At 41.2% G+C, this 11,944-nt stretch overlaps 2 long non-coding RNA genes across 2 annotated transcripts; both read left to right on the forward strand.

Moving 5' to 3' along the window:
- The first annotated feature begins 2,038 nt into the window (after positions 1–2,038).
- On the forward strand, positions 2,039–5,404 carry LOC146716935 (uncharacterized). Its single transcript, XR_014922503.1, has 2 exons — positions 2,039–2,724; positions 5,223–5,404. It is a non-coding gene; the product is annotated as an uncharacterized LOC146716935 (long non-coding RNA).
- A 1,459-nt stretch (positions 5,405–6,863) lies between these two features.
- LOC146716936 (uncharacterized) lies at positions 6,864–10,483 on the forward strand. Its single transcript, XR_014922505.1, has 2 exons — positions 6,864–7,192; positions 9,208–10,483. It is a non-coding gene; the product is annotated as an uncharacterized LOC146716936 (long non-coding RNA).
- The last annotated feature ends 1,461 nt before the right edge of the window (positions 10,484–11,944 follow it).

Consider the following 11,944-nt stretch of genomic DNA (forward strand, 5'->3'; position numbering starts at 1 on the left):
AGAGAATATCAAGTAAAAAAGGCTGTCATTTAAGATGATCCTTTTTTTGTATTGTAATGGCTCTTGGCCTCATGTTAGTGTTTTTTTTGGCTTGGTTCAGTATTTGTTTTCTTCTTTTGCAGGCCTAATCTATAGCTTCTCATACTTTATAAAAGGAAGTCTTTCGGACAGTTTTCCAGACTGAAAGGAAAATTCAGACTGAAAAGATTAAATATCCTATTTATAATGACTACTGAATAATGAATGGGTCTCTCTGTGTGAATTCAAATTCAAATTTTATTTGTCACACACACACACACACACAACCATACATAGTATGACATGGGGGTGAAATGCTGTACAATGCCCGACCATTAAATGACAGAAAAAAAGTTTTACAGTATTTGCAATTTACAGGTTACTACAAAATTTACAAATTAACTTAGGAATTTACAGTAAAAAATGTGCAAATAGCAGAAAGAGATTATAAAGATTATAAATTATAGGATTATAGGAAATGTGTGATGGTGCGTGTGGTGATGTGATGTGTGTGAGAGTCCAGTCTTATAGTGATGTGTGTGGGAGAGTCCAGTCCTACACCTGGTTCAGGGCCCGAATAGCCTGGGGGAAGAAGAATTAGAATTAGCCAAAGCCAGACTTTTTGGAGGATTCAACCACTGACCAGTCTTCTTTTCAGACTAGCAATTGTTGCAACTTGATGAAACAGAATTACAAGTTTTGCGATACATAAATTTAATCCATCCATCCATCCATCCATCCATTCGCTTCCGCTTATCCTTTTCAGGGTCGCGGGGGGCGCTGGAGCCTATCCCAGCTGTCATAGGGCGAGAGGCAGGGTACACCCTGGACAGGTCGCCAGTCTGTCGCAGGGCTAACACATAGGGACAGACAACCATTCGCACTCACATTCACTCGCACATTCACACCTAGTGGCAATTTGGATTATCCAATTAACCTATCCCCACAAGTTTTAATTAAAGAAATTTAAATTCTTAGCAGTATCCAAAACATATCTTATAACACATCTTATAATTTTGATCTTCAGCTGGATTAATCTTTGAAAACACATTAAAAGTATCCATGTCTGAGAAGCATCTCTGGTTATGCAGCAGTTTCCCATCTCGCTTGCAGATCAGTAGAGTCTCTTTCTAAGGAGCTCAAACCTGCTGAAGAAGGCCAGATGGTGCAATCAGCTGGCCTCCTCAGAGCTCGGCATGCATGTGGCTTGTCCTCATTCAGATCCCTTTGTCGTCTAATGCCTACTTGGATCCAAGTCAACCTGTGCCAGGCTGGCGGGATCAAAGAGAATATTTATATGGTGCTCTTGTGTGGGTTCGCCTTCGAGGAGAATCAGTGGATTTCTGCCTCTTCTGCACCTCTTTTTTCATCAGCAGGAGGGCTGGAGGCTAACCTTGCACTGCTCAGGTAATCTTCAGAATGGAAGAGGATGTAACAGAGCTGCTGATATGCGGAGCTTTGATCTTGGCATTGTTTCTTTCTTTGCTTTGGTATGGGTGATTAGCAGCTTGTGAGTTGTCACTCCACATCGAGGTCCCTTGTGAGAGCTGATCGTGAGGATTTTTTTTCTACAATGCCTTTGCTTTTCATAAATGGGTTACTCAGCTCCTTTTATTGTAAACTGTATATGGGACTGTGCTGGTTTTTATCAGTGTATGAAAGGATGAGGATTAAAATTTGGAGAGCCTCCACAGAGGGTCTCAGTATTTTTTGGTAATATAAATCATGACACATCTGTGAGAAAGAACTCCTCCTCATCTCAGTCTCTGCTGCAGCATTTAGACAGCAGAATTTGGTGTAAACATAAAAAGTATCAGGATCCATCTTGCCTTGTATCAATGGTTCAGGCTGCTGCTGGTGCTGTAATGGTGTGGGGAATATTTTTAGGTACAATTTGGAGCCTTTGGTACCAACTCAGCATCATTTAAACACCCCAGCCTACCTGGTTATTGTTACCAATATTAGATTATTCTGTTATTATATGTTACCTTATATATATATATATATATATAATCAAAGTAGTTGAATTAGAATACTGCTGTAGATCACATTATACCCTTTAATATAGAGTGTGTGAGCTGTATGTAGTTTAGTTCTCATTATACTTTTGAGTTAACAGAACATATTCACATATTAGTTCATTAGATAAATGTGCATCACTCTGTATCCTTGATCTGCTGGGAATGTGTTACACTGTTTTCTTGACATGCTTAATTGTTGAATCATGAAGAGAAGGTTGTAAGCAGGAGACTCTGTGTCTAAAGACAGGGGAGATAGACAGACCACATTCCACACCCCCACCTTACAGAAAGCAGAGAAACAACTGCCGAGGTCATAACTTAGGCGCTGTAACAGAGAAAAAATGTGATGTTTTGGCTTTCACGACTAGCTGGGGGCCACTAGAGACTATAAAAAGCTGAGCAACCCGTCACCATTTTGAGACATGTGCCTGACCCTCTGGTAGCATCTCTCCCGTCCGGACGTTGTAATGCTCTGACTGTTGAATTGTATGGAAATAAATGATTGTTGATTGAGCATTGATACACCGAGTATTGTCCCTCCTTCAGCCCAAAGATTCAAAGAATTGGGAGAATTCAACAACTTGGTGCCGTGACCCGGATCTTTGGTGTGCTGAGGAGGTGCAGATTTGACCTTTGGTGAGATCGTGAGGCGAGGTGAACAGAGGACCGGTCCAAAAATAAAAAGGTAAGCACAGCCTGTTGTATTATAAATACCAAATGTGCATATTGGGCTTTCCAAATTAATCTGTTCGCTGAGTCACATGTATTTTCACAGTAAATTTGTCGGTGTCTGGTTTTTGGCGCAAGATACTAACAACACAAGTTGAGGCTGAATTCCAGTGTGTTAAATAAACTGCTTCTACCGAGATACTAATAACATACTACGTTGGACTAGTTGCAGTAAACTGCTTCTACCGAGATACTAATAACATACTACGTTGGACTAGTTGCAGCCACTTTACCTTCCACATTTAATTTTGTCTAATACTGGCTTCTGTAGCAATAATACGTTAGAATTTCTTCTGAAGACGCGGCCATTAGTCCAGTACATTGAAGTCGAGGTTTGTTTATTTTGTTTATGGTGTCAGTGACGTCCTGGCTTTTGCCGGCTATGAAATAGAAGTTGATTTAAGGAAAAGCAGATGCTGGCTTCACGGTGCAGTTGAACGCTGGCAACGCAAGAGCGAAACACGTCCGTAGGTTTGGTTTATGATACGGCGTGTTCCGGTGGTGCGGCCGTGAAGTGCAGTAGTGGTTGGTGCTAGTTTTAGTACATTGGATAGAGGTTTTGACGGTGGTTTGTGGCGTCAGTCGAGTATAAAGGGCTGCGGTCATAATACAAAGTAAAAATTTAGTACATAGCAACACCTGGTTTATGATGTCAGGTATAACTTCGGGGATGCAAGCATCACTTTTATGATGCGACTTTGCCCCGTGGTGGCGGTCATAAGCGCAGAGAAAGGGGTATTTTGGCCTATGGTGCAGTGTGCTTTAAGAAGATCTAATCGTTGAGCTCAGAGGTTTCTGTGTAAAATTCCCGCTGAGGAAAAGTGTTGTGTGTGAGTGTGAAGGCGCGCTCTGGGTGAGAGAGTGTGTGTGAAGCTGCGAAGCGCGCTCTGGGTGCTGTCTTGTGGGTAAAGCGCGCACTGAGTGAGAGTGTGAGTGAGGCGCGCTCTGAGTGTGTTTTTTGTGTGGAGTGTGAAGCGTGAACACAGTGACAGTGACGGTTGATGTGTTTGATTAGGAGGACATTAGAGCAAATACACATTTTAGGATCAAAGGTTGATGCCTAGTGTACCTGTGGAACATTTGCCTATGGAGTGGCGACCCTCCTGTTCGTGGACGCGCGGGCAGGACCGGCGGCGTCCGGGTGCCGAGGTGGTGACTTGGGGAGGTGAGGGCCCCCGCATAGCTACGGAAATAACACTGGAACGGCCGTGTAATCACGGGTTCACATTTATTCCGGACTAGAACAAGACACATTTTGCGAACAAACGTTGAGTCTAGATTAGTAAAGAAATATAAAAAGGTTGAATTCCTCGTGTGCCTGTCCCCTGACGAGTGTGAAATTAAAATAAAGAGGGAATTTGGAGCCACATGGAGATAGACGGGCATAATTGGGTGTATTACTCTGTGGTGTAATAAAAATAAAAAGGAGAGATAGTAAGAGGTGTGCAGTGGAGAATTATGGAGGAGTAGAGAGAGGAATGTGTTGGGAGACTGGCGTACAGTTTACGCTGTCAAGGTAGGCGTGTTGCCTGCTTATCGGTTTAAAAGTGATGAAAATGAAATTAAAATAAATCTCTTAGTGTGTTAATACAGGAAGCTGCGGACCTGGACCAACTGCCCCCACAAGCACAGCGGCCGAAGCAAAATTATAGGTAATGGGAACCACACCCAGCACGAATCAGCAGCTGTGAAAAAGACAGCAGCGAGGAGAGAATTAGAGGAGAAATTAAGAGAAGTTTTAACACATAAAATTGGGGCCAACGGACTTGTGGAGGTTGGGAAGGCGTCCGGAGCATCACAACAAAAAGGTGAAACAAAAACACACACAAGCAGAGAAATCTGAGAGAAAGGCTCCTTTTAAGGTAACGCCTAGTTTGAGAAAAGATAAAATTAACCTGCTTTTATACAAATGCACATACACGCAATGAAGAAACAGCTTACACTCATGAACACGTGAAGATTTTCCAGCAAGGTTAAAGAAAAATTAACATACTTAAATGATGAAGTCTATACATTACTGACAAAGAAACCCTCTGGGTTGCAGGACAACAATTTAACTAAAAAAAAAAAAAAGGAACACTGGTCTAACCAACCAGGCAAGACACAACAAATTTAGTGGTTAAAAGATTCAAATTGTGACATGTTTTCTGTTGATTGATTAATAAAAGTGATTACTGAATGAAAGAAAGTTCCTTTTTTGGGCTTTTAAACATGATCTTAAGAATTTTAACATATACCGGTGTTGTCCTGTCAACTTGGTGGGGTAGGAGTTGATTATATCGGGAGACAAAAAACAAAAAAGGGGGAGAGAAGGCTGACACAGGGCCTGGCCCCATTGTCTCCCCTCTGAATAACACAGCCAACACAACAACATTTTCCTGTTCGTTTCTTTTTGTTTTTTGTTTGTTTTTGTTTTGTTTTGTTTTTGTTTTTTCTATACATATTTAATTACAGGCTGCTTTGCCGGCCCTGAAAGCCGAGGCTGACTGGACTCCTGCTCTCCCCCATACGTGACACTGACCAAATGCTGCAACAGCTGGACCCACAACAACGACCTGAGAATGTCAACAGACCTGCAGGAATGTGATCTCATGCAGCCGAGACGGAGAGCACTAAACCTAAGGCCCGTTTCACTACACGGGGGAAAATTCCCAGACTGCGTCAGCTGACAGAGCTGTGACGAGACGCCCGCCAAGCCCGAATGAAAAGTAAGGCCGAGCGAAAGAATGCTGACCTTGATAACTTTGCATTCACACTGTGCAGGACAGTGATGGACCAACACGGATGATTGGGTGGCGAAAAAGGGCGTGACCGAGACAGGAGGAGTAACTGAGGTCAGAAGGCACCTCAGAATGGACAAAAACACAGAAGAAGATGCAGGTTTCACCTGCGGTGAACATCGACACTGGAGAAAGGACTGCCCCAATTGGGGTCAGAACCAGGACGGACTGAATTTTGAGCAGCAGCAGCAGCAATGGTCGCAAACAAACTGAAAAGGAGGGGGGCAGGACCCCAGGGCACGCTTCAGGCCGTGGTTTACCCAGAACACCAGAACAGGAATGTGTACACACACACACACACACACACACACACACACACACACACACACACACACACACACGGGAATGCTGATTCACTGAGAAGTGATGCACACACATACACATGCACACGCTTGTGCAATGAAGAGTGATCCACATGCACACACACATACACGCTGATGCAATGAATAATGCTTTGCTTATGCTGATATGCAAAATGCTGCACACAAACATCCCAATGCATAATTTTTATGAGGAGCCATTGATTACCATTAAATACTTAGAATGTGTTATATGTCACCCAGAGGGCATTTATGTAGATTTTAGGAATAAGGTCTAAAAAAGTTTGGTTATGAAAACAATGTCTGTGCGTGATGTCTGTTTATGGCTCAAGGCCTTGACTGAATTCTTTGCTGTGCTTCACACAGCCCTGATGAGGAACAGTGGCACAGAGTGAAAATGATGAATTAATAGTGTAAGTTTTAGGTCGGAGTACGGCATTTTCTGTGATTGAGTTTTAATTCAAGGAGGAACAAAAGGTGTTACGGCACCTGAGGTTCTCATTCCCACACAATATTGTCCCGGCAGGAAGCAAAATGTTCCTGTGAATTTCTGGTTGATTGTTTGGTTTTGTTTAGCGCTAGCTTGATTTTATCAGTGAGCTTTGGCTTGTGTTCTTTCTCGTAAGCGAGAGAGGGATAGTTTTATGCTTGGACATGTCTGCAACGGGCCCTAGTTTGTGTTATTTTAGTAGTATTTTGTTGGTTATGTCTGTTTTCGTTTTTGTTACAGTGCACTGGAGAAAAAACATCTGAGAGGTGTGATCCACCGGTGGTGATATGTTGATATTTTGTGAGTTCATGATTTAACAATCAGCTCTTTAAACAAGGCCTGAAAGATTGAAATTTAAAGCGCTATAAAATATTATTACTGTAAACAGTTGCAAAGTGTGCTTCTCCATGATTGTAATTGGCTTGGGAGAAATTCACTTATAGGGAACACTGATCTAAAAGGATTGCACCGAGTCAATCCGGCCCAAAAAACAACACAGAATTGTTTTCCTTTAAAATGATGACGTCATCTTGCTGGTGATGGAGGCTCGAATAGGTTGCGCGGGAGACTCCATTATCAGCAACATCTGGTATGAATGTGTATGGAGGTATGCATGTGAATGGACTGTGATGGACTGACGACTAAAAGTTTTGACTGACTTGATACTGAGACAATGACTGCACCCACTTTAGGATTAGTAAATGCCAATAAACAATTCATAAACAATTCACCCAGCCGACAAGAGAAGGGTGGATGCTTCGCTTTGTTTTGTTTTGTTTTTTCAGGAGCAGGAGGATAAGAGAGACTGGAGGAGGAGACTCTAGCTTCACATAAGTATGAACTGCAGACTTAACACTGTGGTTGCTGATTTTGAGTTACCGATGTTTGCATTAAGAAAACTGTGCTATATTAGCTGTGTTTTGAGTAAGGTATCATGTTATATTATTGGGAATGCCAAATGCTACAGTGGAGAAGACTTTTGATACCACTCATGACTGGAATATGTTACTATTAACCACAGCAGGCCACTGTAAAAAGTCAATTAAATTTTATAGAGGAAAATCGCCAAAATTGAACAATACCTATGAATGACTGGCCACATTCAGAATAGAGATATGCAAGAATAAACATTGGTCCACATGATTTAGGTTCTCACTTGAAATAGTAAGTTATTAAATGTAGAATATAATCGACAGGGACATTTGATAGGATGTGGTACTGCAAAAGAACAAGAGCAAAGTAAATAAAGAAAATATTGTGTTTAGTTTGGATAAATTCAAATTAAAATGTACCATTACACTCAGAGGATCAATATGGAATAAAACATATGCAAAATTTGTAGGAAGTACATGACTGATAACTGTTCTGTCCTGAGCGTTTGTTTCTAGAGCACCCACTTGACCACACCAACAGTTTCTCGCCACCGAGGAGGGGTACTTGCAAAAAGAATAAAATAAAAATCTGAGTTTAACAAAACATTTTAAATGTAAATATCAAGCTTACCTTTCTTTTTCCATGAAATGTGCTTGTGGGCACGCCAGCCATTTTGAAAAGGTGGGCAAAACAATTGGCAAGGCCACACCCCCACACATGTGATATAATTTTAAAGGTACTGTTGCCCTCTCTAAGAAACATCAGGAATTAGAGGAGTGGCAAGTAGAGTATGCGAGCTACAAGCAAAAACTAAAATGTGTACTACAGTGTGCAAAAATGAAATACTGGGTCATCAGGGGGACATGAGGGACATTTATAAAACTAAAAGTCCCACTAACCTTAAAGTGCACTTGAAAAGCTCACACAAGAAGGCTAACCTAGCTTACCTAGAAGACCTCATCAGGGGGAGCACACTCCCCCTCCTTGAAGAGCTCACCCACTCAACCCGCATCCCCAGAAAACAGCTAACCCCAGATAAGGCAGCGTGATGTATCCCGAGACAACAGGACTGGGACATCTAAATAAAGGTGTGAAACAATCGCCTTCAAAAGGTTATCAATTCACTCCAACCAAAATTAGGACCACACGGTGCGGCAAGAGTTAATAGTTATTAGTCTCAACACCCAAGGATAACCAGAAGAGCATGACTGATATGATGGAACTGGGATTTTGTTACACTTAATTTTTGCAAAACACAAATAAAACTAAATTGAAACTAAGGATTTTCAGAAAATAAAAACTACACTAAACTAGCAAAGAATTGGTAAAAACTAATTACAACTGGTAAAAATTGAAAATCTGGAGTCGAAACTAAATAAAAATAACAACTAATGGAAATGGCGAAAAGTTTAAAACCCTGGTGCAGAGATTGGCAAATCTGACCAGGAAACGTTATAAAATGGATTGTCAGGATAGTCAGCGTTAAAGCCACTTTTGACAGTCCATACTAGGATGGCATTGGACATCTTCGGGGCAGAAAAGGGTTGGTGTGACCAAGGTGTGGTTTGGCTTGTTGTATGTACATTTCAAAATGTTACAGCTCTGGATGGACCAGTTACCAGATATGATGTCACCAACCTTCTCTTTTAAGTGTCTAGCTCCAATGAATTGACACATGGGAGTGTGTCAAAAAGGGGGAGTTGAGTCCGAACATCAAACAATGGTGTTATGAACATTTTATGACTTTATTTGTGTGTTTAATAATTTAGCTATGGTAAAACTTAAGCTTATAATGTGGTAGACTTAGAAATGGTTCATTAATTTTTGATTTCTTTTACACACACATAGATTATGATTAGAATAGGTTCTGAACATAATATTTTAAACCAAATTTGAATCATTAGAAGAACAATGGATAACAATATTAGATTATCAAGGCTAGGGAGAGAGGTGTTTTGGTTTTCTGTCTCTTGCAGAGAAAGGAACAGACACCAGACGGGGACCCGGAGATGTGAGGACCCTTCACAGCAGGGACAGATGTAGGGACTGCCGAGACAGCAACTGGGGTCAAGTGTCATGACGTTTGGGCTCCTGGAGAAGATGGATCCCACAAACACAGCAATAACCATGAAGGGGTTGGCGAAAACCAGGAACACCAGACCAACGAGGTTCAAGAGGCTCTTGGCAAAAAGGGGGACACGCCGGTGAACCCAAAACACACAGATCTTTGTTTGAAATCGGGGCAGAATAATCCCCAGAACTGTGCAATGACTAAAGGGTGGTCTAACCCCGGAGGTCGAAGAAAGAAGCTGAGAATCACCCAACTGGAAGACACTGGTAGCTGCAGCAATAAAAATAAAGGTTAAAAGCTCCTTAGACAGAGGTTCTAGTCTAAGTACATTTGAAAGGTATAAGGGGGCATTAAAATGGGAGTGGAAAACTGGAGCACCAAAATAAAGCTGTGGGAGAATTGGGGAGTGATGGGAGAGTCATCTGTAACTGCTGTTATGGTTGTAAATCTAACTTTGCTTGCATCTGAACTGCGTGAACACAGAGGTCATCCCACATATGGTCCACCCGTTAAAGGGGGACAGAGGGCCTCAGGATCAAGAAAACCTGGACCTTGCAACCCTGGAGTGCATGTTGTAAGTGATCTCTTTCAGAGATCAAAAGGGGGAATTATTAGATTATTCTGTTATTATATGTTACCTTATATATATATAATCAAAGTAGTTGAATTAGAATACTGCTGTAGATCACATTATACCCTTTAATATAGAGTGTGTGAGCTGTATGTAGTTTAGTTCTCATTATACTTTTGAGTTAACAGAACATATTCACATATTAGTTCATTAGATAAATGTGCATCACTCTGTATCCTTGATCTGCTGGGAATGTGTTACACTGTTTTCTTGACATGCTTAATTGTTGAATCATGAAGAGAAGGTTGTAAGCAGGAGACTCTGTGTCTAAAGACAGGGGAGATAGACAGACCACATTCCACACCCCCACCTTACAGAAAGCAGAGAAACAACTGCCGAGGTCATAACTTAGGCGCTGTAACAGAGAAAAAATGTGATGTTTTGGCTTTTACGACTAGCTGGGGGCCACTAGAGACTATAAAAAGCTGAGCAACCCGTCACCATTTTGAGACATGTGCCTGACCCTCTGGTAGCATCTCTCCCGTCCGGACGTTGTAATGCTCTGACTGTTGAATTGTATGGAAATAAATGATTGTTGATTGAGCATTGATACACCGAGTATTGTCCCTCCTTCAGCCCAAAGATTAAAAGAATTGGGAGAATTCAACACCAACCATCCTCATGCCTTTGTGACCACAGTGGACCCATCCTTTGATGGCTGCACCATTTCAAAAAAGCTCAGATTATGTCAAACTGGTTTCTTGAACATGACGCTGAGTTCACTGTACTCAAACGGTCTCCACAGTCACCAGATCTCAATCTGCACCTTTGGGATGTGGTGCACAAGGAGATTCAGATCATGGATGTGAAGCACACAAATCAGTGGCAACTGTGTGATGATATCATGCCAATATGGAACAAAATCTTTAAGGAATGTCTCCAGCACCTCCAACCCCAAATGACTACTAAGGTCAACTGAAGCTCAGTGAGAACACATAAACAATGTATGGACGACATTTCATTGTGAAGCGATGGCTTACTTTAAATTTTCGGAATAACAAAAGCAAAAGCTGGATCTTCCTCACCAACCAAACCTGACCAGTTGTTCTGAGGACAATACAGTTGAGTTGAAGTTGAGTTTTGAATTATCTATCAAAAAACAAAAGAATAAGAAACACAAAACACAAAGTCAAAGACCTGAAGAACAAAACAAAAATCAAAATCAGGAGCATGAGAAGTCTGAGTAGCAGAAACATGGAGTGGTACAATACTGTGGATGAGACACAGGTGGGAACAAACAGGTGAAATTAGTAAGAGTGGGACAGACAATTACGAAAGGTAGATGTTTTAAACTTTGACATTAAAAAGTAATGGAAGCCACAGGAAGCGTTACAGCTGGTTTCCTGTTAGATGGTGTCATATTTCGTTAATCAGTGGGAAATAAATGTGTTTTAGCCAGCTTAGTGTAAATAATACTGGTCCTGAGACTGGTGCTCAAAGTTTTCATCAAATGTGTCCAACAGGTTTTTTAAGAAAACCTTTAAGACCAGTGTTTTCACTGTTGTATACCTGTATGTATATCTATTTACTATCTAACTAAGTATTTGGGAACCCAGTGTCATTCTTAGATTTGTAAATGGTAACAGTTATAATGACTTGCAGCTTAGAAACAAGTTGTTTCACAGAGTGAATTTAAACAACGTGAACAAGAATCACACTGATGGTCTTTTTTTAGGAGTAAAAATTTGACCAAATGCATTTCCCCTCCAGTGTTTTTTTCTTACCTAACGGGCCTGCTTATTCACTTATCCAGATGGAAGTAGGTGACATATGCTCAACATACTTGAGACCGATTCACTTTAAATTTAACCTTTACCCAGACATTCTGTTTTTACCTTGCCCACCGAAAATTGAAGATGTAGGGTCACAGCCTGTTTCCCTTATAAATACTTTCCTTTTTTCCAGTATGCCCTCTCAAATATGGAACTTGCTGTTAAAGGAGATAATTCTTCTTTATTAGCAAAGAACTGAGACCTGTTGTGTAAAAGAGAGTAGAGATGTGTGCATATGC

Source organism: Copadichromis virginalis, linkage group LG2 (assembly GCF_057382275.1).
Source record: "Copadichromis virginalis isolate Kocher_CV1m ecotype Utaka linkage group LG2, C_Virginalis_male_GT1.1, whole genome shotgun sequence".
Lineage (NCBI taxonomy): Eukaryota > Metazoa > Chordata > Actinopteri > Cichliformes > Cichlidae > Copadichromis > Copadichromis virginalis.